Source organism: Mustela erminea, chromosome 3, assembly GCF_009829155.1.
Source record: "Mustela erminea isolate mMusErm1 chromosome 3, mMusErm1.Pri, whole genome shotgun sequence".
Lineage (NCBI taxonomy): Eukaryota > Metazoa > Chordata > Mammalia > Carnivora > Mustelidae > Mustela > Mustela erminea.
In genome coordinates, this window is record NC_045616.1 from 156850389 (window position 1) to 156878079 (window position 27691).

The 27691-nt window shown below is 46.0% G+C and overlaps 1 pseudogene; it reads left to right on the top strand.

The window, feature by feature from the left end:
• Positions 1–956: 956 nt before the first annotated feature.
• LOC116587274 lies at positions 957–27691 on the top strand (annotated as a pseudogene).

Consider the following 27691-nt stretch of genomic DNA (forward strand, 5'->3'; position numbering starts at 1 on the left):
GGAAAGACCCTGCCTGCCCATTTGCAGTAAATCTGTTCCTGTTCCCTTCCTTAACTCCAGGCAACCACTAATCTGCTATTTTTATAAGTTTGTCTTTTGTTAAAAAAAAGAAAAGAGTTTTCATGTTAGATGAATCATACCATATGTGGTCCTTCCTGTGCGGTTTTTCCACTTCCTGTGATGTTCGCAGGGTCCATGCCCGTTGTAGTTTGTGACGGGACTCCGTCCCCTCTTATCACCCAGTCATGCTCCCGTGTGCGGACGGACCACATTTTGTTTGTCCATTCCTTAGCTGGTGGGCATTTGGGTGGTTTCTACTTTCTGGTTATTATGAATAATACTGCTTTCAACATTTATGTACAGGTCACTGTGTGGATGTAACAGATTTTTTTTTACAGCAAATTTGCAAAGTGTTCCGAAGGGATTTCAGGGGACGCCTGGGGGCTCCGTTGCTTAAGCGTCTGCCTTTGGCTCAGATCATGATCTCGGGGTCCTGGGACAGAGCCCTGTGCTGGGCTCCCTGCTCAGCGGGGAGTCCGCTTGAGGATTCTCTCTCTCTCCCTCTCCTTCTGCTCGTCCCCCTGCTCATGCTGTCTCTCTCTCTCTCGCAAATAAACACATAAGATCTTTAAAACGAAACAAAACCAGAAAACCCGGATTTCAGTATTGTGCTAAACACTGCCCTGCACAACATCCTGTTTGCTTGTTTCTCTTTTAGTCACTGGGCAACGTACCACTATGGCACATCATCCGCCACCTCGCTAACATCCTCGGCACTGCTGTCAACAGACTTGACTGGGTGCTCGTTCCTCCTGGTACCTGGGATGGACGGAAGATCCTTTTTGTCCTCCGTGGATGAGAATGTTTTGCTTCTAAGTCTGACATTCTTCTGTCTCTCTCCAAAATGAAGATGGTTTTCTCAGCCTCAGAAACAGCAAGAATCTTTATTAGAGAACATGATAAAGGTGCAAGCTTTGGGCCATGCTGTCTTCAAACCCCCTAAGGGCTACCGGACCAGTCTCTGCGAATGCCTTCCTTACCCTCGGCACTTCTGCCGTTGGACTATTTGTTACGGGGGCCTGTCCTTAGGTATCTGGGTCTGTTAGCAGCATTCCTGACCCCCACCCACTAGGTGCCAGTAGTGAACCTCGGTGACAGCTGTGTCTCCCAGCATTGTCCCTGGGCGAGGGGCCTGGCCGGAAGCACAGATTAAGGGACAGATGTGAGGCCCACTTGAACACTGCTCTTCGTCTGGCAGGGCTGGGGAGTGCGAGCCAGCCCAGCCTGTCCTGGTCCCAGAGGAGGATCCAGGGGTGCCGAGGACTCCTAGATAAGCCATCTATAAATGGAACTATGTTCGCCCATGACTGTGACAACATGAGCTTTATTTAAAATACAATGTCTGCCAGAAGGAGAGTCTTGGGAAGGGACACATGTTTAAGCTGGGGGGAGGTCGTTATGGGAAACAAGGAGATGAAAACTTCACAGCCTGAAGGGGAAATAACTTTTCCTTCCACTGATCTGAAGTCAAATACTGCTGGAGTCCAGAGCAGCCGCCCACCAGATGACCGAATCCGCCACCGAGCCAGGGCTGGCTGCCGCGCGCCTCGGGGGAGGGACGCTTCCCTTTTCTGCAAAGCACGGTTTACTGCACACAGAGGTTTTTGTGTTTTCGAATGACACATTTTTCAAGGACTTTTGGGTCACTCCCTTCTTTTGGTCGAGGAGCTCTGAATGCTCCCATGGAACAGGGGAATGGGGGATTTTTACTTGTAGGGCAAACAACTGTCCCGGTTTTTGGGGTTTGAGGAGTGTCCCGGGACACAGGACTTGCAGCGCGGAACCCCACCGGTGGTCACCTCGCTCAGGAGAGACAGCGTGCTGCATGGAGGCCTGCCTGTGAGCCTGGCTGGCCCTGCCTCCTTGAGGAGTCCCCTCCTTACCCTGGAAGCTGCAGGCTCTTCTCAGGGAGGGTGGGCCTGGTGACACGTCCGTGTCCCTGCTGGGGCAGCCACATGGGCAAGCATGAGGGCAGGCGGGGGCAGTGAGTCCCTACTGAAACGGGTTCCCACTGTGCCCGGGGTGGGTCCTCCAATGGGGGAAGCAGGTCATGCCTCAACTCCTAGAGCGGCCGCATCTTCTAAGCCCTGGGGATGCCGTCCGAAGTCTTCCCAGAGCTCCTGCCTCCCAGTCTTGGTCACGTCTTTTCTCTCGGAGGACTAAGGAAGGAAAACTTGATGCTAGAGTGCTAAGAATAGGGTTCCATGGATGTGGGAATCCTACGTCATGTACACAGGAGCTAAGCCCTTCTCACGTTAAAAAGCTTCTAGCTTTGAAGCCATTACTTTTCTCTCTGGCCCCACGGGGGAGAAATGTCCTAGAAATGGAGTGGTCTCCAAGTCCAAGGACACTCGACAATGATGTAAGCGTTGTGCCTTCGGGTTTCAAGTGGACACAGAGAAGAGCCAGAGTAGAAATTGCTTTTGGTTGCTGTGCAGAAAACACTGATTAGACATGCTAGCAGACGTGCTTTGAACCGCCCAGAAGCTGACAGTATCACTGTTGCATTATTACTGAGTGGAAGTCGCATGATTACAACCTACACGCTATCCTGGAAAAGATAATCTTCGGTGGAGTCACGCCTTCCAAGTTAACTGCAATATCGTGATCATTCTGTCTCCCTTCAAAGGGCTAGTCGAGAAACCAAGACAATCCTTCTTTTATTTCAGAGTGAAATGTGACCCCTCTCTGAGTCTCTTTGAGGGGTACAGTAACTTAGATTAAAAACATTTTGGTAAAGGATTTGTCTCCGGAAAGGCTATTTAGTATAACTTTTGTATGAATCGGTGCTTGGTTTTTAAAGTTGAAAATCAATTTTTAAAATATTTGTGTGATTAACTCGTAAGTTAAACAAACAAGGTCCACTTAAATAGCCAACCAAACTTGGAAACTTACTTAGTTACATTCCCTTAAGCACTTTAAAACTTTATTCTCAAAATTTAGTCCGTCCATAGCACATTGTATTTCTTTCAGGACAGACTTACAAACCCAAGGAACAAATTCCTTCTAAGCTCTGAGCTCCTAAATGTATAGGTGGCTAAATCAAGTTGTCTTACACTATCAAATGCTCTTTGCCAACTTAATCAAATTCTCTTACTCCTTCCAATCTCAAACCACGAGTCTATCAGATAATAGCCCGGGGCCAATATGACATGTACTCTAATAGGCTGAAATTCTGTGTATGTTTCTAATGACTTAAATGACACATATTTTGTTCAAAACGATGCTTATGTAGTTTATTCTGAAATTCTACACCGAAGTATTAACGCTGTGGGTTCGAGTTGCTTCCTTATCTCGACGTGTTTGGTTCACGTTCCTGATGACAATGTTGCTCTGTCCTCGAGGGAAACACAGGGAGCCAGCCCGTACCTCAGGCTCGGTTTGGGGATGTGGCTCAAGATCCAGGTTGTGTTTCCAGGGTGTGGACCCAGACCCCAGCATCTGGCCACCATGTTTAGAGCGATGAGCCCTCAGGGCGATAGCCTGTCTCCAAGCCTCACTTTTCATGCCTCCTGCTGTGTTACACTATCTCCCTCGGTTTCTAAAAATAGCAACCTAGTGATTCACAACCTTTAATTCCCCGACTTAAATTGATGAGCCCCTGCTCCCCTTCAGGCTCGCATCTGGTTTCTCTTCTCTCTGATCACATGGTGCAGCCGAGGCCAAAGGGCTCCTCACCCCAGACTGTGGGCTCGCTGACGTCCGGGACCGAGAGCCGCAAGTTCAAATACAGGACGTGGGCTCATTTTATCGTGTCTTCTGAGGGCTGTTTTACTTGACTACTATGGTCTCGCAAACTCATACTCTCCTCCGTCTGTCCTTAAGGTTTTCCCATTTGCAGTATTTGGTTTCCTTTGAAGTGATCAAAGCTGAGTTTTCTCTTTGTTACTTGAGTTGAAAGAGCTACCTTTTACTGATTATCCCTTCACACCATAGATAGCATTGAGTTGTTTTGAAAACAAAGATGCCCTGACACGAATGTTTTATTCCGTTTTATCTTTACTTACCTTATGTAACTCTTAATGTCGACAAGGTAGCGCAAGCCAGGTTTCATCTCCTCTGAGCCCCTTCCTCCTCCCACCCCCCCCCCCAAAAAAAACCTACAAAGGAAAAAAAAAAACTTTCATTCCTGTGATTAGTTCTACTTTCTGTTGTCTCTGTTTCCAGGATTTTCGTCTGCTGAGCATGGTCCTCTGTGAGTCTCTAGCTTCCCTCCACGCTCTACCCAGAGATAGGACAGAGGAAAGTGTGCTTTGAGCGGGGGATGTCTTGCTTTTAGCTCTGGGATCGTCTTTCACTGGGAAGCACTGGGATCGTCACTCACTACCAAGAACCTACAGGGGGATTGCAGGTAAAATGGCTCTTTTAGGTCAGAATCTCACCAGTTTCAAGGTGAAAAGTGGAACTGGGGGGAGGGACAGGATCACAGAGGGGTCTTCATCTTCTCACTCCCCGTGAATCCCATTTTTCATCTCCCAAAGAAGAGCTCAGGATTCAAGGGCAGATGGGCTTTCTCAGTGCACGTACCACCGTCCCCACGAGATGAATGATGGCGGCCACGCTTCTTCCTGCGTTGTCGTTTGGGAACGTCCCCGAGATGTAATGTTGACACCTGAGCAAAGAAATACGGGCGAGCCCACATTCATCCTCCCTTTTGAAGTCTTTATCCTTTTGGATGAAATTTTGGGTGAATTTTTTATCCTGTCATCAGTGGCTTCAGTGAAAGTGATTTTTTTCACTTCGAAAGTCTGGGTGATTGTTGCCAACATTTATAACCCAACTCAAAATGGCTAGACATTTCCAAGACATGAAGAAAGTCCACTTGTTGCAGGGATAATGCCGTCCTCCCGCTGTTTACACCGACGGGCGCCCAGGCAGGACAGGTGGGTTCACTCTATGTCTGTGACCTTTACAACCCAAGAGGCTTTGAGAAATGCCAGAGGCTCACCATCTCCTGAAAATTACTACTTGTGGATACGAGTCTTCATGTGTATAGAAATGTATCTCTCTATAGGTATATGTGTGTATACACGCACATATATGAAACTCTCTTCAACTACACAGCTTTAACCGCCTGCAAAAGCAAATGTTACCTATTATGTACAGGTAGTAAAAAGTCCTTAAATGGACTTGGAGAAAAAGAATGATAATACCAAAACAAATAACATTCCAAATAGTCTTCCCATCAGTGGCAATATTTTTACTGATTCTTTTCTTTTTTTTTTTTAATTTATTTCCAGCATAACAGTATTCATTGTTTTTGCACCACCCCCAGTGCTCCATGCAATCCGTGCCCTCTATAATACCCACCACCTGGTACCCCGACCTCCCACGCCCCGCCCCTTCAAAACCCTCAGATTGTTTTTCAGAGTCCTGATGTAGTTTAAGTCTTCCCTTACATAGAACCACATACGTCACCATAAGATGGAGACATAATTTGGAAGTTGAAGGAGACAAAGTAAACTCAGATAATATATCCTCTCGTAAGTTAGTTAAAGTGTGGAAATACAAAATCACCAAAACAACAAAATAACCACCACCAACAACCCGAGATGTACTTGAAAAATACTTTGTGGAAGCCAAATTTAGTAAACCCCAGTTGCCTCAAGGAATTCAGTTTTGAAACTCCTAATTTTGGCTCACTTACACTCAAATGATCTGAAGTAAAAGGTAACCTCTTTTTTTTTTTTTAGAGATTTTTATTTATTAGAGCGAGCGAGCATGAGCAGGAGGAGCGGCAGGCAGAGGGAGAGGAGGAAGCAGGCTCCCTGCTGAGTGCAGAGCCTAACATGGGGCTCGATTCCAGGACTCCGAAATCATGACCTGAGCCAAAGGCAGACACGTAACTGACTGAGCCACCCAGGCGTCCTCAAATCAATCTCTTTTTAACACAAATAATCAGTAGCTCTCTAGAGAGATAAAATGAACAGAAGACCATTCTAAAAATGTGTACAAAAAATAACACGCCTGCATGGCACCTTAGGAAGACTCGTTTCGCAAAAAGCCTGTCTGTAAACCCCAGGCTCCCAGTGTGGTTGGAGGAGGCAGGTGGCAGTTACTACTTCTAAGCCCATTTAACAGACCAGAGCACTGAGGCTTGGGGCATTTAGCTGGTTTAATTATGGTTAAAGAAGAGATGATCCAGAAGTTAGTGTGGTGTGCTCCCATCACGTGTGCACGGGCTATGTCCACGTGACTCGCGATCAAGTCAAATCCAGAGTCATTATGCTACTCTGATTCCAACTCCGGTCAGCTCTAAACCCTGCGCAACACATATGTCTCTTTCCTGTCCCTAATTTGGGGCCTGTGTACACAGTGACCCCAGCGAAGGGGAGGACTCAGGTGCTCACAAGAGAGCTGGACAGCTCTGCTCCCAGCTCCCAACGACCTTTCTGTGCCCTGCGGCTCGCAGCCCTCTGAACGGGAGGTCCCACCCACACGGCCGGTCAGTCAAGTGTTCAACAACCTTGGGTACCCCAAACTTGAGTATTTCTAAAGAAACATCTCCAGGCGATTTTCACGCGTGGCTGGGGTTGAGCTATCTAGTCTGTCCTTGTCACCCTTCTCGTCTTGCTGAATGGGATAACCTCTGGCACCCTTTCCTCTTGCTCTATATGTGGAGCCCCAGGATGCAGGGAGGGGTGGCGATTGTCTCCATGACCTGCTTCCCTGCATGTGTGTGTGTGTTCACGCTGGTATGACGCACTTACTAGCCAGGACACTGATGTCATTTAGAATGCTACTTATCAGACTTAAATGGGCATGAGGATCTATCAGCAGGAGTCCTTCATGTTTCAAGTCAGTGGGTCTTGGCTGGGGTGGGCAATTCTGCCCTCCTAACCAGCTCGCAGGGGGCAGGAATAGCTCCGAATCACAGCCTACACTTAGAAGAGCAAAGATGCAGAACTTTTAAGAACTGATCAGTCCATCTCATTTCCCGCACACATACCCACAAATATCATATTTCATTGATTTTCATCTACTTTTTTTTTTTCACATTTCAGCAAGTGTGCAGTCAAAATGCATCTTCCAGACAATGATGTCTCACGTTTGCTGTGACCGGAAGCAGCCCACCCGGTCCCCATGGCCGGTGTGTGAGTAGACTCGGTCTGGCTGTCACACCGGTGGTGTTTGCATGAGTCACGAGTGTGTCAGTAGCTACATGATGGACTTTAACTGACACTTAAAAATCTCTCCAGAAATTACATCTCATTTTACACTTAAGGGAAAAGTTGTGAAATACACAGAAAGGCACGCAAATGGAGCTACAGGGAATAAATGTGTTACTGGGAGCGCAAATACGGCTCTTTGGTAGAACGATCGTATTCTCTAATTTCTTGCAAAGTGACCACCAAAAGCTTAATGACAGATTGCAATATTTGTCCCGAATATTCACTGCTCCCCCCAGCTGGACCCCTGTCTCCCTGCAGGGCCCCTCCCTCCTGAACCCCCCGTGGGAGAATAGTCCACGCCAATCATGTCACACTTGACCACTGTGAGCACGAGTCCCTGGCCTGTGAGTAAGTGACGCCTGGACTCCTGAGCCGAAGCCACAGGAGGGTCACAGCCGTCTGCTCTTTCTCTGTCCCTCTGACCGGAGAGTGGGGAGCCTCTGATCGGGGCTGTTCCCTCAGCCTGGGTCCCGGGTAAGGCCGTGGGGAGCAGAGCCACAGTTACCACGAGTGAGAACGAGTCTTCTCCTGCTGACTAGGTGGTGTTCGTCAGCACGGCACAATTTGTGGAAAGTTCACAGACACGAGAACCTAAGAAAGGAAGTGGGTGAGGAGGAATCCGTATGGAAACACATGCAGAAGGACTCCTAGCGGCGGGCGAAAGAGGCTGGCAACGAACCACCAAACCCTGAGGAGGAATCAAGGTCCTCGGAGTAAGGAGGGGCTGGTGGGACCAGGTGTCTTCATGGACACGGTATTTTTCTTAGTCACTTGAAAACTAAAAGCGTGTCTTGCAGTCAGTGTTGTCTGGGGTCATGACGCAGTCACTGGGTCCCAGCAGGGGCGCCCTATTGTGTTTTGGGGTGTGTGGGGTCCTGTCCTCTTCATGGGCTCATCGCTGGGGACCCTTTCTCAAACATTTCGGTGTAAAGTCTGTCAAAGGATTTGTTCATCTCAAGGCTATTTAATGAAGAAAAGGGCTATGTGTAGGTACATCCTGCAAATAAGGGATAAATCGGGTCAAATTCTTCCTGAAGGGGAAAATCTGAGGCCTTCCTGGTTGTCTTACTTTAAAAATTACTTTGTGTCAAATGCCCCCCCCCCACCCCCTGGGAAGCTCTCCTGGCTCATGGGTCCGTGCTCTTGACTTATTTGGAGGACAACTTCTTTTTTCTTTTTTTTTTTAAGTTACTAATTATAGTTTTAAACATTTATTTATTTATATTGAGTGTTTTAAAAGTTTTTACTTAAATTCCAGTTAAATACAGTGTGGTACGAGGTTCAGGTGTACAATAGAGTGATTCAACAACTTCATACGTTACCCAGGGCTCATCACACTGAGTGTGCTCCTTAATCGCCATCCCCTATTTCGTCCTCCACTTGACCCCCCTCCCCTCTGGTAACCCGCAGTTTGCTCTGTCGCTACTTAAGAGCCGTTTTCTTTATAGATCCTGGATACCAACCTTTTGTCTGTACTGTCATTTGCAAATATCTTCTCCCATTCTGTGGGTTGCCTCTTTGTTTTGTTGACTGTTTCCTTTGCTGTGCTCAAACTCAACACACGCAAAACAGACAATCATATAAAAAAATGGGCAGAAGTTATGAACCGACACTTCTCCAGTGAAGACATACAAATGGCTATCAGACACATGAAAAAATGTTCATCATCACTAGCCATCAGGGAGATTCAAATTAAAACCACATTGAGATACCACCTTATACCAGTTAAAATGGCCAAAATTAACAAAACAGGAAACAACATGTGTTGGAGAGGATGTGGAGAAAGGGGAACTGTTGGTGGGAATGCAAGTTGGTGCAGCCTCTTTGGAGAACAGTGTGGAGATTTCTCAAGAAATTAAAAATAGAGCTTCCCTATGACCCTGCAACTGCACTCCTGGGTATTTACCCCAAAGATACAGATGTAGTGAAAAGAAGGGCCATCTGTACCCCAATGTTCATAGCAGCAATGGCCACGGTCGCCAAACTGTGGAAAGAACCAAGATGCCCTTCAACAGACGAATGGATAAAGAAGATGTGGTCTATATACATTATGGAGTATTATGCCACCATCAGAAAGGATGAATACCCAACTTTTGTAGCAACATGGATGGGACTGGAAGAGATGCTGAGTGAAATAAGTGAAGCAGAGAGAGTCAATTATCATACGGTTTCACTTATTTGTGGAGCATAACAAATAGCATGGCGGACAAGGGGAGATGGAGAGAAGGGAGTTGGGTAAATTGGAAGGGGAGGTAAACCATGAGAGACTATGGACTCTGAAAAACAATCTGAGGGTTTTGAAGGGTCGGGGGGTGGGAGGTTGGGGGAGCCAGGTGGTGGGTATTAAGGAGGGCACAGATTGCATGGAACACTGGGTGTGGTGCAAAAACAATGAATACTGTTACGCTGAAAAAAATTAATAAATTAAAAAAAAACAGCCTTTTTCTTGGTTTGCCTCTCTCTCTCTTTTTTTCCCCTTTGTTCATTTGTTTTGTTTCTTAAATTCCACATATGCGTGAAACCCTATAGTATTTTTTTTTCTCTGTCTGACTTATTTCACTTAGCATTATACTCTCTAGCTCCATCCATATTGTAGCAATGACAAGATTCCATCCTTTTTATCGCTAAATAATATTCCATTGTAGGTATGCCATAACTAGTTTATCCATTCATCTATTTTTTTATTGTGTTATGTTAGTCACCATACAGTACCTCATTAGTTTTTTTTTTAATTTATTTACCACCTGTTACACCGACCTCCCACCCCCCCGCCCCTTCAAACCCTCAGATTGTTTTTCAGAGTCCATAGTCTTTCATGGTTCACCTTCCCTTCCAATTTCCCTCAACTCCTTTCTCTTCTCCATTTCCCCTTGTCCTCCATGCTATTTGTTATGCTCCACAAATAAGTGAAACCATATGATAATTGACTCTGTCTGCTTCACTTATTTCACTCAGCATAATCTCTTCCAGTCCTATCCATGTTGCTACAAAAGTTGGGTCTTCGTCCTTTCTAATGGAGGCATAATACTCCATAGTGTATATGGACCACATCTTTCTTATCCATTCGTCTGTTGAAGGGCATCTTGGTTCTTTCCATAGTTTGGTGACCGTGGCCATTGCTGCTATAAATATTGGGGTACAGATGGCCCTTCTTTTCACTACATCTGTATCTTTGGGGTAAATACCCAGGAGTGCAATGGCAGGGTCATAGGGAAGTTCTATTTTTAATTTCTTGAGGAATCTCCACACTGTTCTCCAAAGAGGCTGCACCAACTTGCATTCCCACCAACAGTGGAAGAGGGTTCCCCTTTCTCCACATCCCCTCCAACACATGTTGTTTCCTGTCTTGCTAATTTTGGCCATTCTAACTGGTGTAAGGTGGTATCTCAATGTAGTTTTAATTTGAATCTCCCTGATGGCTAGTGATAATGAACATTTTTTCATGTGTCTGATAGCCATTTGTATGTCTTTATTGGAGAAGTGTCTGTCCATATCTTCTGCCCATTTTTTGATATGATTGTCTGTTTTGTGTGTGTTGAGTTTGAGGAATTTATTATAGATCCTGGATATCAATCTTTTGTCTGTACTGTCATTTGCAAATATCTTCTCCCATTCTGTGGGTTGCCTCTTTGTTTTCTTGACTGTTTCCTTGGCTGTGCAGAAGCTTTTGATTTTGATGAAGTCCCAAAAGTTCATCTTCACTTTTGTTTCCTTTGCCTTTGGAGACATATCTTGGAAGAAGTTGCTGTGGCTGATATCGAAGAGATTACTGCCTATGTTCTCCTCTAGGATTCTGATGGATTCCTGTCTCACATTGAGGTCTTTTATCCATTTTGAGTTTATCTTTTTTGATGTCGTGTTCCATGATCCTTCGTTTGCGTATAACACCCAGTGCTCCATACTTTACGTGCCTTCATTAATACCCATCACAGGGCCAACCCATCACTGCCCCCACTCCCTTCTAAAACCCTCAGTTTTTTCCAGGAGTCTATAATCTCTCATGGTTTGTCTCTCCCTCTGATTTCTCCCCTTCATTCTTCACTTCTCCTAATGTCCTCCATGCTATTCCTTATGTTCTACAAATAAGGGAAACCATGTGATAATTGATTTTCTCTGCTTCACTTATTTCACTCAGCATAATCTTCTCCAGGCCCATGCAAGTTGATGCAAAAGTTGGGTCTTCATCCTTTCTGATGGCTGTGTAATACTCCATAGTATATATGGACCACATTTTCTTTATCCATTCAACTGTTGAAAAGCATGTAGGCTCTTTCTGCATTGTGGCTATTGTGGACATTGCTGCTAAGAACATCAGGGTACAGATGGCCCTTCTTTTCACTACATCTGTATCTTTGGGGTAAATACCCAATAAGGCAATTGCTGGGTCATAGGGCAGCTCTCTATATAATTTTCTGAAGAATCTCCACATTGTTTCCAAAGTGCCTGCACCTTTGCATTCCCACCAATGGTGTAAGAGAGTTCCCCTTTCTCCCCACCCTCTCCAATATTTGTTGTTTTCCTCCTTGTTAATTTTTGCCATTCTAAGTGGCATACGGTGGTATCTCAATGTGGTTTTAATTTGAACTTCCCTGATAATTATTTTTGGGACTTCATCAAGATAAAGTTAAGCATCTTTTCTTCTGCACAGAAAAGGAAACAGTCAGCAAAACAAAGAGGCAACTCACGGGACGGGAGAAGATATTCACAAATGACACTACAGACAAAGGGCTGATATCCAAGATCTATTAAGAACTTCTCAAACTCAACACCCAAAAAACAGATAGTCATGTCAAAGAATGGACAGAAGACACGAACAGACACTTCTCCAATGAAGATGTACAAATGGCTAGTATAGATATTTTAATAGTATTTGTTACTCCAATCCATGAGCATGGGATGTCTTTCCATTTCTTTGTGTCATCTTCAATTTCTTTCATCAGTGTTTTGTAGTTTTCAGAGTATAGGTCCTTCACCACTTCGGTTAAACTTATTCTTAGATATTTTATTATCTTTGGGGCAATTGTAAATGGGATTGTTTTCTTAATTTCTCTTCGTGCTGCTTCATTATTGGCATATAGAAATGCAACAGATTTCTGTACATTGATCTTATCTCCTGTGACTTTACTGAATTCATTGAACAGTTATAGAGTGTTTGGGTGACATCTTTAGGGTTTCCTGAGAGCTTTTCCCCTAAGGTCAGGAACAAGTCAGGGATGTCCACTCTCAACATTGTCCTCAGTATAGTAGTGGCACAATATAGCCACAATATAGCCACAATAATCAGAGAAGAAAAAGAAATAAAAGACATCGAGACAGGTAAAGAAAAAGTCAAGACCTCATTATGTGCAGATGACAAGACAGTATTCATGGATGGCAACTCTTTTTAGACAATGGATGCATTATGGGGGGGGGAAGGTTAGGTGGGAGGGTAATGTCTACCAACACGTTATTGCTCTAGTTACTTGAGACTAGAAGAGAACAAGTAGTATCACTATGAGATCATGATACCTACAAGACGTCGAGATTTAGGGTACACGGGTGTGTGTATGAATGCATGTGTTGTCCACACATGGCCCTTGTGTATGGGTGGGGGAGGTGATCATTAATGGAACCATACTTCCGTTTTTCTTTTCCTCTTTATTTTGTCTCTATTTGATGAAAAAAAACTTACAACAAAAGTTTATTCTAGTTTTAGAACCCAGAATATTTTTGTTTTTTACTTAAAATTCCCACTGTATTCTTCTCTAAAATATGCTAGTAGCTTTGAACACTTTGAATGATGTTCAGCTGAAATTAAGCCACTGCTCACAAGACTCGCGCTTCCCTTTGAGATGTAAGGCAAGACAAAAGAACTATGATGATGTCTTCTTTTGGTTTCTAGCTCCTCCTTTATTCCTTTTTTTTTTTTTTTTTTTAAAGAAATGAAGGTCTTAGGAAAAGTGCTTCTCTCACATACTGTTGGAAACTCTTCAGATTCTAAGAACTGACTCCGGAGAATTTTTAGGTCAAAGATAAGGGCTGGCTAGACATGACGAGCCACAACAAAATGACTGGGTACCAGCAGAGATTACTTCGTAGTGTTGAGCACTATTAGGGAGATACAGCGGGAGCAACTGGGTGTGGACCAGTTGCAGAGCTCCAACTTGATTTGCCCAAGCTGATAACAATCAATCATCCTTAAGCTGCCTACAGATGAAGAGTCAAATGAAGTTCGGAAAATTGGCTGGTGTGTTTGGACAGTACAAGTGGCTTACCTAGGGATGCCTGGGTGGCTCAGTTAATTAAGCATCTGCCCTCCTTGTGATCCCAGGGTTCTCGGATCGAGCCCAGCATCAGGCTCCTTGTTCAGCAGGAGGCCTGCTTCTCTCTCTGTCTGCCGCTCCCTCTGCTCGTGCTGTCTCTGCCTCTGACAAATAAAAGCTTAAACAAAACAAAACAAGACTATGCAGGGAAAGAACTCCAGTTTAAGTCCCCACATTTGGACTGGACATATGTATGGCTATCCATGTGATTCTCAGCAAGAAGCCATCCTGCTCTCTCGCTGCAGTTCCCCTGCAGTCCGAAGAGGCTGACCCCGATGATCCCTCCTCTCCCTCTGAATGCTGACCGCCCCACAGTTCTGCTCCCTCCTCACCAGGTATGGCTGTTGGCAGCCTGCAGCAGGCTTGCCACGTGCTGGGTACAGTAGACTCACCTGGATGGTGCCACATTAAACTTGACGGTGTCCATAACATCTGTCATCCAGGTGCGCTTGGTCGAGTCACTGTCATCCTCCGAAGTCCAACCGCTCAATCGCAAGAAAGCCCGGACAAGAACACCGTCTTGAACAACGTATGTGGCATGTTGCAGGAGAAGTGTGCCCTATGCTTTGGCACGAGCTCCTTTTGCACCAGCACCCACACTCTGTGGGAGCCTCCTTCACACTTGATTGTTTGTAAGGAGTTCTGACAGTGTCTCTTGTGAAGTTGCTGGAAAGAGGAGCACCTGGGTGGCTTAGCACACAGGAGTTGCTAGGTCCTTAATTGTCTGGGAAGACAGTCAAGGAATAAATGACCAAGTTCTGGTATTTCTGCAGTGTCATTTGCAAGAAATTGATTAGGGTGGGCAGCAAACATTCGCAGCTGCCTGTTACAAGGGTTTTGCAATCCCCCAAAGGAAAGGGGTTTCTTTTGCAGCAGCCCGTGGAAACTAAGTATCTTATATTTCCATGAGGATGGAAAAAAATAAGGTGGCTACAAGGATATCTTTATGTTACTTGGCTTCCTACAAGGACAAAGGGGAAAAATGCAAACAGATTTATAAACACCATGTAAGAAGCAACTAACTCTACATTGTCCCTTTCCCCACAGTGTTCTCTTTCAAGCTTCCGGTGCTATCATCAGCAAAACAAATTTTTTCTTAAATGTGTATGCCTTCCAAGACTATACATTTCTCACTAATATACTAAATGAGTAACTGATGCATGCTTCCTACTACCCTTGTCCTGCTTCCTGGGTTCATCTCATACTCATTTCCTGATTGTCTGTGATCATCAGCTATTGGTCTATGTGATGGGGACCTAAAATGAATGGGCAGTCTCTTGCCTTTTTTTTTTTTCTTTTTAAAGATTTATTAGAGTGAGAGAAAGAGAGCACAGGCATGCCTGCAAGTATGGGGAAGGGCAGTGGGAGAGGGAGAGAAAATCTCAAGTGGGTTGCACACGGAGGACAGAGCCTGATGCAGGGCTTAATTCCAGGACCCTGAGATCATGACCTGAGCTGAAACCAAGAGTCAGCTGTTTAATGGACTAAGCCACCCAGGCTCCCCGCCATCTCTGCTTTTATGATGTTCTCCAAGGTCAAGTGGAGAAACACACACCAAACAGATCATTAAATGCAATCCAGTGGGTCCATACCTTAGGGAATCATGAGATGCTTCACAGAGATGGACCTCCTAGGTTGAATGGCCAAGAATGAGCAGAAGTCATTTAAGGGAAGTTTCCTGGAAGACAGAATGCATTAGTAAAGCAATGGAGGAGAAAAGCAGGGTGGTTTATGTGGGGCAAGGTCACTTCCCCTGCAGCAAGCAGCTACAGGGAATGACCACCGGAAGGAGGGCGGAGGAGCAAGGCTGGGACCAGACCACAGAAGGCTGTGTTGCCACACAAAGGAAGTTATTTCTCATTCTCAATTTTATCTTGTTTTGCAGACAGCCCTCCTAATTTGTAGCAAATTTAATCCCTTTTTTGTTGTTGTTGAATCTTCTAGGGACATGGATCTCAGCCTCTGCTGTGCGTGAGAGTCACATGGAGGGCTTCAGGGATGCTCAATCCTCAGGTGCTTCTAGTACCAATTAGTTGAGATGCAGGCATCGGTCCTCTGACAGCTTCCCAGGTGGCTGCGAGGCTTAGCCCGGGCTGAGAAGCACATCACTGTCTGCTGTTTAAGGAAGGTAAGACAGGTAAATTCCAGGCACCGCTTACTTTCCTTTGAAATTCACATCCCTTCCTTACTGGCATCAGGGGTCCGAGGTCAGTCAGCACCTGTCACACTTACCCATGAACTTATTGACAATCAAAGATAACATGGGCTGCAATGGAACTTTCATATGGGGATTTTATCAAAGGCTCTCAATGATCTTTCTAGGAATCACACTCCTAGAAAGGGTGGGCCCGCAGAGGGAGGTCCTGGTGTAATTTCAGAGGTCACCGCTGTCCTCTCCAAGTTCAGGGCCTGCCACCCCAGGCTTCCACCTCTGTTACCACTTCCTGACGACTCCCTGCCCGGTCCTGTGTGAGCTGACGTTTTCTCTTCCGTCCTTAGAAATTAGGCATTTATGTGTGACACATTGGACTTGAAACTTAAGTCACTGATCGTAAATAAGCAGAGGGAAGTTATGACAGTTCTTCGCAGGATGGCTGGGGTCGTGGGTTGCTAAAATTCTTTGATTTTTTGGTCTGCTTCATTTCTTTGTCTATTTTCAATGACAGTGTGGAGGGTGGATTCAGGTACAAGCGTGTCTAGACTTTCCGAGACAGTTCTGGTGAAGGAGATGTCATTTCTTTTATGAAAGCAGATGTGGAGAAGAGAGAGGATCCTGGGGATAAATGGATGTGGGTTTGAATCCTCAGTCTGACCAGCAAGCCGGGCTTACTCCTCAGAGCCCTGTCCTTATCTGCGGGAGCATTTTACCGCCCTTGGGCTACTAGGATAACATGATGTGAGGCTCATGTAGAACACTGAACATTAGCTTAAGCAGGAATAAGGTGATGCAGGTGGTACCAGTTCTGCTAGTGATAGAGTTTCTGGAGAATGTGTCAACTATGAGAAGAGATACATATGCTAATTGAAGAGCTGTCCTATCTCGGGTTTGGTGCTCGCCTCACACGCACGAAGGTGGTGGACGAGAGCCCCTGTCTCCAAGTCTCTTGAGGTAATCACTGTTCATTTCGAGCTGATGCCCACTTGCAGAATATACTATATAATAATTGAAAATAGTGACTTACAGGCTTATTAGTTACTGGGATAACTTCTGCCAGATGTTATTGCATGAGAAAAGCAGGATTCTGAAGAGGCACATAAAGTACTCAAAAAAAAAAAAAAGAAAAAAACAACCAGTGACAAAACCCTCTCCCAGAGATGTACCTTCACATAATGAGTGTACGCCTATGAAGACTGTGGGAGCCTGTGAGTAAATAGAGGTGGGCTGAAGGAAACCCACATCCGGGTGTCGGCACAGCTCACCCAGTGGGGCAGGGATGGGGACAATGTGACAACAGGTGTTAGCGCAGGTGACACAGGTGTGGAGAACAAGATCTCATTCAGGTCAAGGGTTGCGTTGTGTGAGTGTGTGTGTGTGTGTGTGTGTGTGTGCGTGTGGTTTCAGAAAGAGATGCAGTCAAATGAATGATGTACTAAATGCTAGCTAACTGAACATCATTCAAAAAAATAAATTAGAAAAAAATAAAGAGATGCAGTCTTTGTTATTGTTGAAAAAGTTGTAGACTCTTTAAGGCAAGAGACAGTTACATCTCAAAAAAGACACACTAAAGTCCTAGCCACCAGTACCCACCCCAGATTGCGACCTTATTTGGAAATAGGGGCATCGCAGATGTAGCAAGGTAACGTGACTGATGTCATGTCTCTCCTACGTGGAGAATGATGGTGGCCCCATGAAGACAGATGTTTACAGAGAGACAACACATGAAGGCAAGGATTAGAGTGATGCTGGCCAGCGAGGGGATACCAGGCGCTGCTGCCCCCAGAGCCGAAAGAAGCAAGAAGGACCCACCCCCAGTGCCTTCAGAGGAAACATGGCCCTGCCGACACCTTAATTTTGGACTTCCAGCCTCCAGAACTCTTAGTAAATACATTTCCATTGTCCTGAACTACAAAGTTTGTGGCATTTTCCTACAGCAGCCCAGAGAGACCCACAGGGCCATCATTCTTGATTCTGTTTTATAACCTGGCTTTTTTTCATTTAACAAAATATTGTGAACATCTTTCCGTGTCATTAAAGCTATAGCCACGAAAGTCAGGATTCAATTTTCTTTCACCTCTGAAAGGATGAGTGCATTTTGAATCCTGTAAACTGACCTGATAAAGGAAACATGACCTTGCCACCTGGAGATTTGGGGTTGGCGCCTTTTCTCAGATGCGCAAACCGTGCCTGAGTTCTTGTCTCTGCTTTGCCTGTGTTGAGTGCTGAGCTGGTCACTCTCCAGGCCTTGTGTGTGATACTGGGGCTACCACACTTGCCATAGTGTCAGACGTGGGTCCTGGCAGGTGGCTTCTTGGGAAACCCAGCCAGAGCCCCAGGCCCAAGCCATCACAGGAGCCCTGGACCTGTAGCTCTCGGGGCCCAGCAGGGGACTGGCTGGACAGAGCCGGCGGGTCAAGGGCTCTCCCTTCCCTAGACGAACCCCTGAAGACCAGAGCAAGTATGTTTCTGCTAGCCTGTTTGGAGAAATGCTCAGAATGAAAATCATATTTATTTATAGAAAATGAAGACCTAGGGGCACTGGGGTGGCTCAGTGAGTTAAGCACCCAGCTCCTGATTTTCAACTCAGGTCATGATCTCAGGGTCGTGGGATCGAGCCCCATGTCAGGCTTCAGGTTCTCTCTCCCTCTCTCGCAAATAAATAAATAAAATCTTTAAAAAAAGAAAATTGAGAACTAATATTCATAGCAGACTTTTCTAAGGCACAAAATGTTTAATACCACCTATATTCTTATATTTATGAACTTATTTAACCTCATGATATGCTAATGCCTTACATACGGCTATCATCCTCATTTTACAGCTGAGAAGCCGAAACACAGAGAGGCTAAGCCACTTGCCCGAGGTCACAAAGCTAATAAGTAGAGCTGGAATTTGAAGGCAGGCAGTCGAGCAGCAGGGACTAGGTTTGAAACCATGTGGCTCTCCATACTTCTAACAATATTCTGGGCTTTCTGATACGATAACACATAGTTTTGGTCTTCACATTTTCAAGTGGTAGAAATAACCAAGAGGGGGAATAAAAAAGAAAATAAATGTGGAACAATCTCATTTCATCAAAAAGGTACAAAATACTTTTACTCTAGAGGAAATCAGGCCAAAATCTTGTTCGGTAATTTGAAGTGCCTTCGTGCAGAGGGGAGGGTATGGGCTTGAGGAGTTCAGGTTAGACGTGAGGAAGGACTTCCCAGTGGGCCGGGGCCAAAGGTGATTAAGTAAACCTCATTCCCCCCACCCCCGACTGAGCTCAGATGGACATGCTCGAGGCCATCTGGTTCTGGAAGGACGAGGCGGGCTGGGGCGTCCTCCAGCCTCCGTGAAACTGACCAGATGCTCTTAGGAGCAGCTACTGTTTCAAGAGCCATTTTGGCCAGTTACGTTATTGCCTTTCTTACTAGCTAAGGAGTTCAAGCAGCATCACGGAGATGGCCTCTCCAGACGCCTGTATGAGATGATTTAAGCAAATGAGGAGCGACACAATGTCCTAGTGGTTCCTCTAGGTAAAGGGGAGCTAGGCTAATGTGAGCATTTAATCGGCTTAATGAAGTGCTCAGAAGCCAATAGTGTGGAGAGGAGGAGGCAGCAGGGCTGTAGGGAAGGGATTTGACCGGGGTGAGACAGCGCGCCCCCACTCCACTCCGTGCAGCCAGCAGGGGAGGTAGAGCAGTCTGCAAACCGTACTACCGCCCTCCCGACTTCTATCAGCTCCAGCAGCATCCCTCGGAGAGGCAGTCTGGACGGTGACCTCCTTGTTTAGAAGCTCCTGTCTCCCAGCTGGCCTCGTTCTGAAACGATGTCCCAGCTTTTACTGCAGCTTGTAAAATGCTAACCCCTTTGTCCCATTGGCTTCCAGATAAAAATCTCTCCCTCTCTCCCCAAAGGATTTTTTTTTTTTTTTTTTAAATAAGCAGGAGTCTTTTTTCCTGGATAATGCAACACTGAGTTCTGGCATTATGACGGAGAGAAAAAACTGATTGCCTTTCAGCGTGTTTGGAAGTCACAGCAGATGTGGGTGTGACACACGTAACATTAGTCTCCAGGTAATGTGTGCATTGGTGACAGAAAGCCAAGGTCCTGGGGACTGGAGATGGAGCAGCAGCCAGAGCCACGGTTCTAGATGGACACCCAGCTTGGCTCAGCGTGGCTTCTCTGTTGTGTGCTGTGAGGTCCGAGTGTTTGGGTCAGTCTCAGCAAGATCAGGCATTACTATGCAGGTGAGACCTCTTCCTACCTCCGCCAGGATGCCTGCCTGGGAGAAATACTTTAATATTAGCATTCAGTTTTGCAGGGGAAAGGACAGGGCAGGGGACCTCTGTAAAGTGGTCACTATGTTGTTAAAAACCACTCATTCCAAACTCTTCCGGAAACCAGCCAAGCCCAGCCCCCCCTGTGCTGGGGTTGGGAGTGGGAAGAAGGGGATGTGGTAGTCTAAGTGGCAGGAACCGGCCCCCTTTCATCTCTGAAAACCCCCAGTGGACCACGCTGGGGCCTTCGGCTCTTATGCTGGGCCCCACATGGACATGCAGTGTGGTCCACGGCAGAGGAATGGCGTGGCCCGGCTTGCGTACGCAGAGGCTCCCTGGCTGCTGGGTTGAGACGGGGAACAAAGGGGGGAGGCCCTGACTCAGAAGCTGTTGCAGCAAACCAGGGAAGAGGTGATGGGGCTGCGGGAGAGGTGGAAGCCGGGGAAGGCAGAGGGAAGGGAGAGCCAATGGGACTTGATTGTGGGGTGCGAAAGATAAGCGTTAAATATGACTCAGAGGCTTCAAGAATAGGGGACTGGAAGAATGGAGTTGCTGCCAAATGAGGTGGAGAAATCTGCCGGGAAGACTCAGCCTTGAACAGATCCTTGTGGGCAGCCAAGTGGGGATGCCAAGCACGCAGGTGCCTACATTAGTCTAGGGCTCAGAAAAGTAACCTGGATGAAAAATAAGAATGTGGGGTCCTGGCACATGGATGGTGTGAGGGTTATTTTATACATCCCCTTGGCTGCCCTGCAAGATCCAGTTATTTAATCTAACACTTACCAGCTGTGGCTACAAAAGTATTTTGTAGATAGAGTTAGATGTAGATGTAGTCAAATTAATTATCCTTATAGAAAGGAGGTTATCCTTGATACTGTGGGGGGCGGGTGGGCCTTGTCTGATCAGTTGAAGGTCTTCAGAGCAAAAACTGAGGGTTTTCAGAGAAATTCTGTCTCCAGACTGCAGCATTCATCCTGCCTGACAGCCAATTGATTTTCTTTTTTTCTTCTTTCTTCTTCTTCTTCTTCTTCTTTTTTTTTTTTTTTTTGTAAGTTGAGATGACTAACAGCAGGTTTCCATGCTGTTGGGAATGAGCTCCCAGAGATGGTGAAGTTGATGATACAGGAGAGGAAGGAGGCTTTGCAGGACCAGGGCTCCAGAGGGGTGTAGGTTGGCCTTTGATGGAAATGTGGATTTGCCTCCAGCAGGAGTTGTCAGATTTGCAAGGGCATCAGCATTGACCCAAGGGCTTATTAAAACTCAGAATTCTGGACTCCACCCCAAAGTTTCCAGGCCTGCGATCTGACCTGTGAATTTGCATTTCTTCCCAGTTCCCAGGGGCCCCTGATGCTGCTGGTCCAGGACGACACTCTGAGAACCGTGGACTTAGAGTGAGCCAGTGGGACGGAGAATATGTGAACCCAGATGCTCGACAGAAGAGAGGCGTGGTGGGGGGCTGACCATGCCCTCCGGTGCTTCCGATTTCCCGGTTAAGTAGGAAGCCAGGCTCCCTGCTGAAATGGGGGACAGAAGAGGAGGCTGTGGGCACCTGAGGAGAGAGGAAAGGCTGGGGAAATAGTCATTGAGAGGAGATGGGAAAGAGAGGAAACTCGAGCGGAGAGATCACGGGCAGGACATCAATCACTGCGGTCCACTGGAGCTTCTCCATCACGAATTTCAAGGGAGCTCAGGCAGCATGCTGTGTTTTGTCCCAGCTCTATTCAGTGGGCCGAGGGCTGGATTTCAGAGGAGTCGTTTTGCTGAGTGAGTGTGAGCAGGTATGACAAAGCAGGAGGGCAAGAGAGTCTAAGGGGCAAAGAAAAATAGCAGTGAGTGCCCAAGGCATGGGAGCTGAGGAAGGAGGGGTGAGAAAGGAGAGGCTGGCGGTGCACGGGACGGGAGGTGGGGACTGAGCCTGGGCGGCACCAGCCTGGGCCCTCAGCAAGAGGGGATTTCCGTCAAAGACAGTAGAAGGGCTGGCCAGGCCGTGGGAAGAAACCAAGAGTGGACCATGTGAACTCTTGGCTCTGATCAGTCCACCCCAGCCCTGGGGACTTGCTAACTCCCCGTGTCACTGTGCTTTCACCTCTGCCCTGAGCGGACCCCTGAGCCGCCCAGCTGCCCCACCGCCTTCTGGGAACAGACAGCAAGGACCGTGGATCCGAGTCTGTCCTCCAGGGTCAGGGTCTGCCAGGTCAGAAGGGCAACGAAGCCCAGATGAAGACAGCAGCCACAGCATGCCGGGTCTAGCCCACGTGGGGGAGGCCCCTCTGATTGTGTATTTAGCTGCCGGCTGTGTTACGGAGACCCCACAGGCTGCAGGATGGATTCTGAGCCTTGATCAGAGTCTTATCAGGGGTCATGAGACTCATCCCACCAAGGTGGACCCTCGTGTCCTTTGGGGGATTCAGAGCTGCCCTGAGCAGATCTGTCTGGAAAAAGAATCCTACATTGTGGGCTGCCTCATGTTTATTGTTCTGCCTTCTACCTTGTTTTAACCTCTCTGTTGTGTTTCCCATGAGCAGATCCCCAGCAAGGAGGCCTCAAGACCTCTCCCATCTTGGTCCCCAGCCCGCTCCAGATGTTCCACAATATTCTAGACCACGCTTCCCTGCATGTTTTGGCTTCGCATTGAAGCTGATTTTGAATTTAGAGGGAGCATTTGTGAACATTTATTTAACATCCTTTGGCGTTAAAAATATTAAAAACCTACATAGTCAAGATTATCTAGGCTTGTTGAAGGTTTTCACTGACAAAATCGAAGTATTCCATTATGCTGCTTTTCTGGATGGATGATAATGATTCACTCAAAAAAACAAGATCTTTGGCTTCTGTGCAGCATTCCTGCATAGCGCTTAACTATGTTATTTGGAAACGCCGGAGAATAAATCTGAAAGGCCAAGTCGCGTGCTGGCTGTGAGCAGCTCAGCCCTGGGTGATTGCAGAGCCCCAAACAACAAGGAACGCATTCAGATAAAATATTAATAGAACGAAATGAAAACATATTTCTCCTTCCCTTAGGCTACCTCCTTGTGCATTTGACACATGGATGCTTCTGTCTTAGGGTAACCTCGTCTGTGTCCTTGTGGGACGTGAAACCGTGGGTGTAACGATAAGCCTTAAATTTATTTATTATACTGGTGGGATAATTTGCTATTGAATGAGGTGCTGGATCATTTCTTCTTGCACTGGGTCTTCCATTATGTTCCTGTCTGTTTGTCTTGCTGTCATGTTTCTGCCCCTGCCATGAAGGATCTCTTCAGGGCTGTGTGCCCTGACATCCGTCAGAAAGGAGGGTGGTTTCCCGCATTTGGAAGCACCTTCCAGTTGGAGGGGAAACTAGAGATCGCCCGCGTGGGTGTGATAGTCCCACACTCGTGGAGAAGCAGCCACTGTTTCCTTCCTTCCTTCCTTTCTTTTTCTTTCTTTCTTTCTTTCTTTCTTTCTTTCTTTCTTTCTTTCTTTCTTTCTTTCTTTCTTTCTTTCTTTCTTTTTGACAGATCACTGGCTACTTCCGTTGTAAGCATCTGGCTTTGGCTAGCATGTATTCACACCTACTTTGTGTTGGTGTTGTATTTGGCCCTTAAAATATGTCATTTTAGTTGAATTATTCCATGCAATCTCATCCCCACTCAGACGGCATGTGTTCTTGCTTGAGATGCAGAGAAGCGCGATGAACTTGTCTCTGTCGAGGCAGGAGTACGCGATGGTCTCAGTCCACGTTCGGTGTTGGTCCAAGCCTCGTGATGGGCACTTCAATTATGTTTTATTTAAATAACTGAATGCCATTTTTATTACTATAAAAGCTACATAGGCTCCTTGTAGATAAATTTTAATGGTATAAAAAGTAAAATTAAAGTTGTATTTCTGCCACCCAGAGACAAGCACTGCTAACTCATTGCTTTTTCTAGGGTGTGTATGTGTGTGTGTGTGTGATTTTAACGTATTCAGGTTCAAACCACAAATAAATTTTATATTCTACTCTTTAATCACTTGATACTGTATTGTGAGCATATTTTCCTGTTGTTAAATTTTTCCAAAGCATGGCTATTTTAAGGAACTTCATGGCTGCATCATGACTTATTTAACATTTTCCCTTGCTGGTGGCTGTCAGTTTCTCTTTTGATTTTGAAAAGGTTCCATAAGCACATCTACCCATACATCTCGGTTGAAATTTCTGATTCCTTCTCTAGGCATGGTTTCTAAAGCTGGGATTACTGGATCCTGTGCCACGTGCTCTTGTTTGAGACAACTCGGACATTTTTTTATCATGCAAGATACTTCTCTGAGCTAGGACAGAATGGGTGTGAATGATCTGGTGCTTGCCTGTCTTCTTGGGGGTTGACAATGTTTGCGTATTTGTATATAGGCGTAGGGTCATACATGTTAGTGAACAATGGTAATTCTCAGATTTGCCTTTTTCTTAGCAGAAATTCTTCCTAGACTCAAGTCATAAGCTGACTGAGCCTTACTTTTGTTGGAAATGCAAGTTTTGTCTCTTTAGATGGCCTTCACAGGTATTTTCGAAAGATTGTTGGGAGCAGTTCAAAAATGCTAGCCAGAAATTATTTTAATCTTGAAAACCCCAATCTAACCAGGACATTTTAATCTGAAAGATACTTTTGAAGGTGATCTTTGAAGCTTCTATAGACCGGAGTATTCTCCTAAAAAGCAAAGAAAGCCTGTGGCAAATACGAGAAGGCAGTCCTATAGGGGGACTGAAGAGTGACTGTCACATTGACATACTTTTGTGAAGACTTCAAATACATAAGTGATTTATAATCCTTCTGGAATTAGGGGGAAACATGATGAATCTTCCAAAATCCAACTTTGTCTCCCATTCATCTTCTCCACTCCCTCTGTTCCCAAGGTCCCTTGTCACCCTTCCTGTCTGACTGGTTAAACACATAACCGTTTAATTTACTTTGACTCGCTTCCCTACGGAAATCGAGGGAGGAAAAAGGCTAGGAGGTCATTTCAATTTTCTCTTTAATCTTTTGTGCCTTCCCTTTTATCCTCCCTAAACTGTAAAGTAATTAGATTCTTGCATTATTTTACTTTTTGAACTTCTACAGACATTCGCTTTTATTTTCCATGTTGTTTTAGAAGCTACACAGTGCTCCTCTCGAAGGGTTAGGAGCACGCAGCAGTTCGTGCGGAAATGGTCTGTTTTATGTGTATTTCCTCCTCCTTTCTTCCTTGCAGAGTCTAACGCCCCGTCATCGTGGGGTTCCTGACTTTCATTCCTTGTCGTACGCTGGGGTTCTCAGGGCTTTGCTCTTAACCCATGCTTCCGTTTGTTCTGCTTCTCGCCTCTGCTTCTCTTCCTGCTCTGCCCCTTGGCGGAGCCGGTGCTCAGATGTTCTCGCACATCTGGTCCACTTATAGACAATAGCTTCCGACTGCTGGCTTCCTTCTCTCGGGTTTTGTCGGCATTCATGGGGTCCTAGACTGAACGCTGGCGTTGCTGTCTTCCCTCATCCGTGATATCTCTCACACCACTTCTTCCGTGATGTGCCTGAGTCTACTTCTTCGGTTTCATTTTAAATCCCACAAAACGAATCCTCCAAAGGGTAAGCTTAAGCGAGATTTCGATATGAACCCTGGGAATGCATACTTGGCCCCAAGAGCTACCTTCTATTTTTACAAGTTCATCTACTTTTTTTCTATGATATGGTTATGTATAAAGAAGTTTTCTGGAATATTCTCTTTTGTGATCGTGGTGTAAATTTCTATTAGAGGATTCCAGTGAGAAAAGGCAATAGGACATGTTTTTTCTTTTTTTCTTTCTTTTTGATAGGAATTCCCCGAAGAGAATTCTTTGTTTCCAAGTCAGACTCACCTTCTCATCCCTGAGGAGATAGTTCCTGTGTAAGGTTAGAGATAAGAAACTCTCACAAAATGCAAATTATTCTCCGTTCTCAGAAGGAGAACGTTTTTTTGGAAAGAGATCCTCTCCCCGAGTGGTGTGAAGTTTGTCACTCTTTCCCAGATTCCAACAAGTAGGTGTCAGGCCTAGGTCTGTCAGCGGCTCCGGTGCTAGCTCTTAAAAAAGGAGGGATGAAAGGAAAAAATTCAGATCATTGCAAACTTTCACATAGAAACTGATTTTGGAAAAATGAAGCTTTTCAAGACAACTTACTGGTTCTGGGTTGCGCTGTACTCAGACCTCAAGCACGTACTCCCATAAATCGGGTCTTGTTCTGGTTGGGAAAAGATGCATCACTAGCAAGATAGTTAAGTTTGAAATGCTGTAAAATCTAATATTTTTTTCCCCTGGGAAGCTGGTGATACGAACCAGGTTTTAGTAATATTAATAACTAAAATCGGGGTCCTTTGACTCTCCTGAAAGATATAAAAGGTACAAGATCCTGTTTTGTGCCTTTATAGGCAGAAATTCCTTTGGATAGGTGTTTTGTTTCTTAGGGATCTTTTATCTGGGAGGCTGTGTCGGCGGGCACAGGATCCGAGAGCCGGGCGTCGGGCAGGCTGAAGACGCACCCCTGGAAGGCTCCACATGCTTGGTGGAGGTGGAAGGAGTTCAGAAAAAATTTCTATTGTCAAGGTGGGGCTGGGGAAAGGCTCCCGCATCCCCATGATGCAAGGGCAGGCAGTGATCTGCTGCACACTTTTCCTTTGTCCAGGGCTCTGAGCGTCCAGGAGAACGATGGGGAGCGGTGCAGGACTCAAGGGGACCCACATGACCCAGCTCAAAGACTGTGCTATTTAAAGTCTTCCTGGTTCGCATAGCTCTGTCCCTCCAGTGGAACCTAAAGGACTAGCCCCAGGATTTAGAAATGTCTGAGTTCAGGGTTCTGGAAGACGGTTCAGTGGAGCTCCACGGAAAGCTGGGTGAAGCGTCCTTCAGGAACAGAAACCGCGGAGCCAGGACAAGGTGCCGTCTGAAGGTTTATGCCTCGTTTTATTGCAGCAATTACTGGCTGTCTAGTAACAGGGTAGTGATTACTACTGCGACCCTCGCAACCCTGTGTTTGAGGACACACATGCATAGTCAGAGAGTGGGCACAGAGAATCACAGCCTGCTGGATAACAGACGAAAGGCCCTAAAAGGCTACATAAAAATATTTCAAAGGGCAGAAGGAGTTTAGGGAAAATGACAAATGGTTCTCCTTTAAAGTGAGTCCATAAGAAGCCTATCTATGAAAAAGCTAAGCATTGCCGTAAGGAGTATAGGCCGGTGGGTGGAACTGAGATTCAAATGGCTAGCAGAGGAGCTGGCAGCTTCTCGGTATCGGCGGAGCCCAAATCAGCATGTATCAGCAGGATCAGAGGTATCAGTGGTGTGAGCCCCAGGGTTCAACAGGTGCCGGAGTTCTACGCCTTCACTAGATCTTCAATGGCAACTTTGTTAAGCTCAGCAGGGCTACAGTTAACAGGCTAAGGACTGTGGAACCATATAGAGCATGGGGGGACCCAACCCTGCAGTTGATGAATGAATTGATCTACAAACGTGATTATGGCAAAATCAACAAGAAGCAGATTGCCCTGACAGATAACACATTGATCATTCCATCTCTTAGTAACTGGGGCATCATCTGCATAGAGGATCTGATTCCCGAAATCTATACCATTGGAAGACATTTCAAAAGAAGCAACTTTTTACAGACCTTCAATTATCTTCTCCACAGTGGGGGAATGAAGTAGAAGACCACCCGCTTTGCAGAAGGTGGAGATGCTGGCAACGGGGAAGAGCGGATCAATAGGTTACTAGGATGA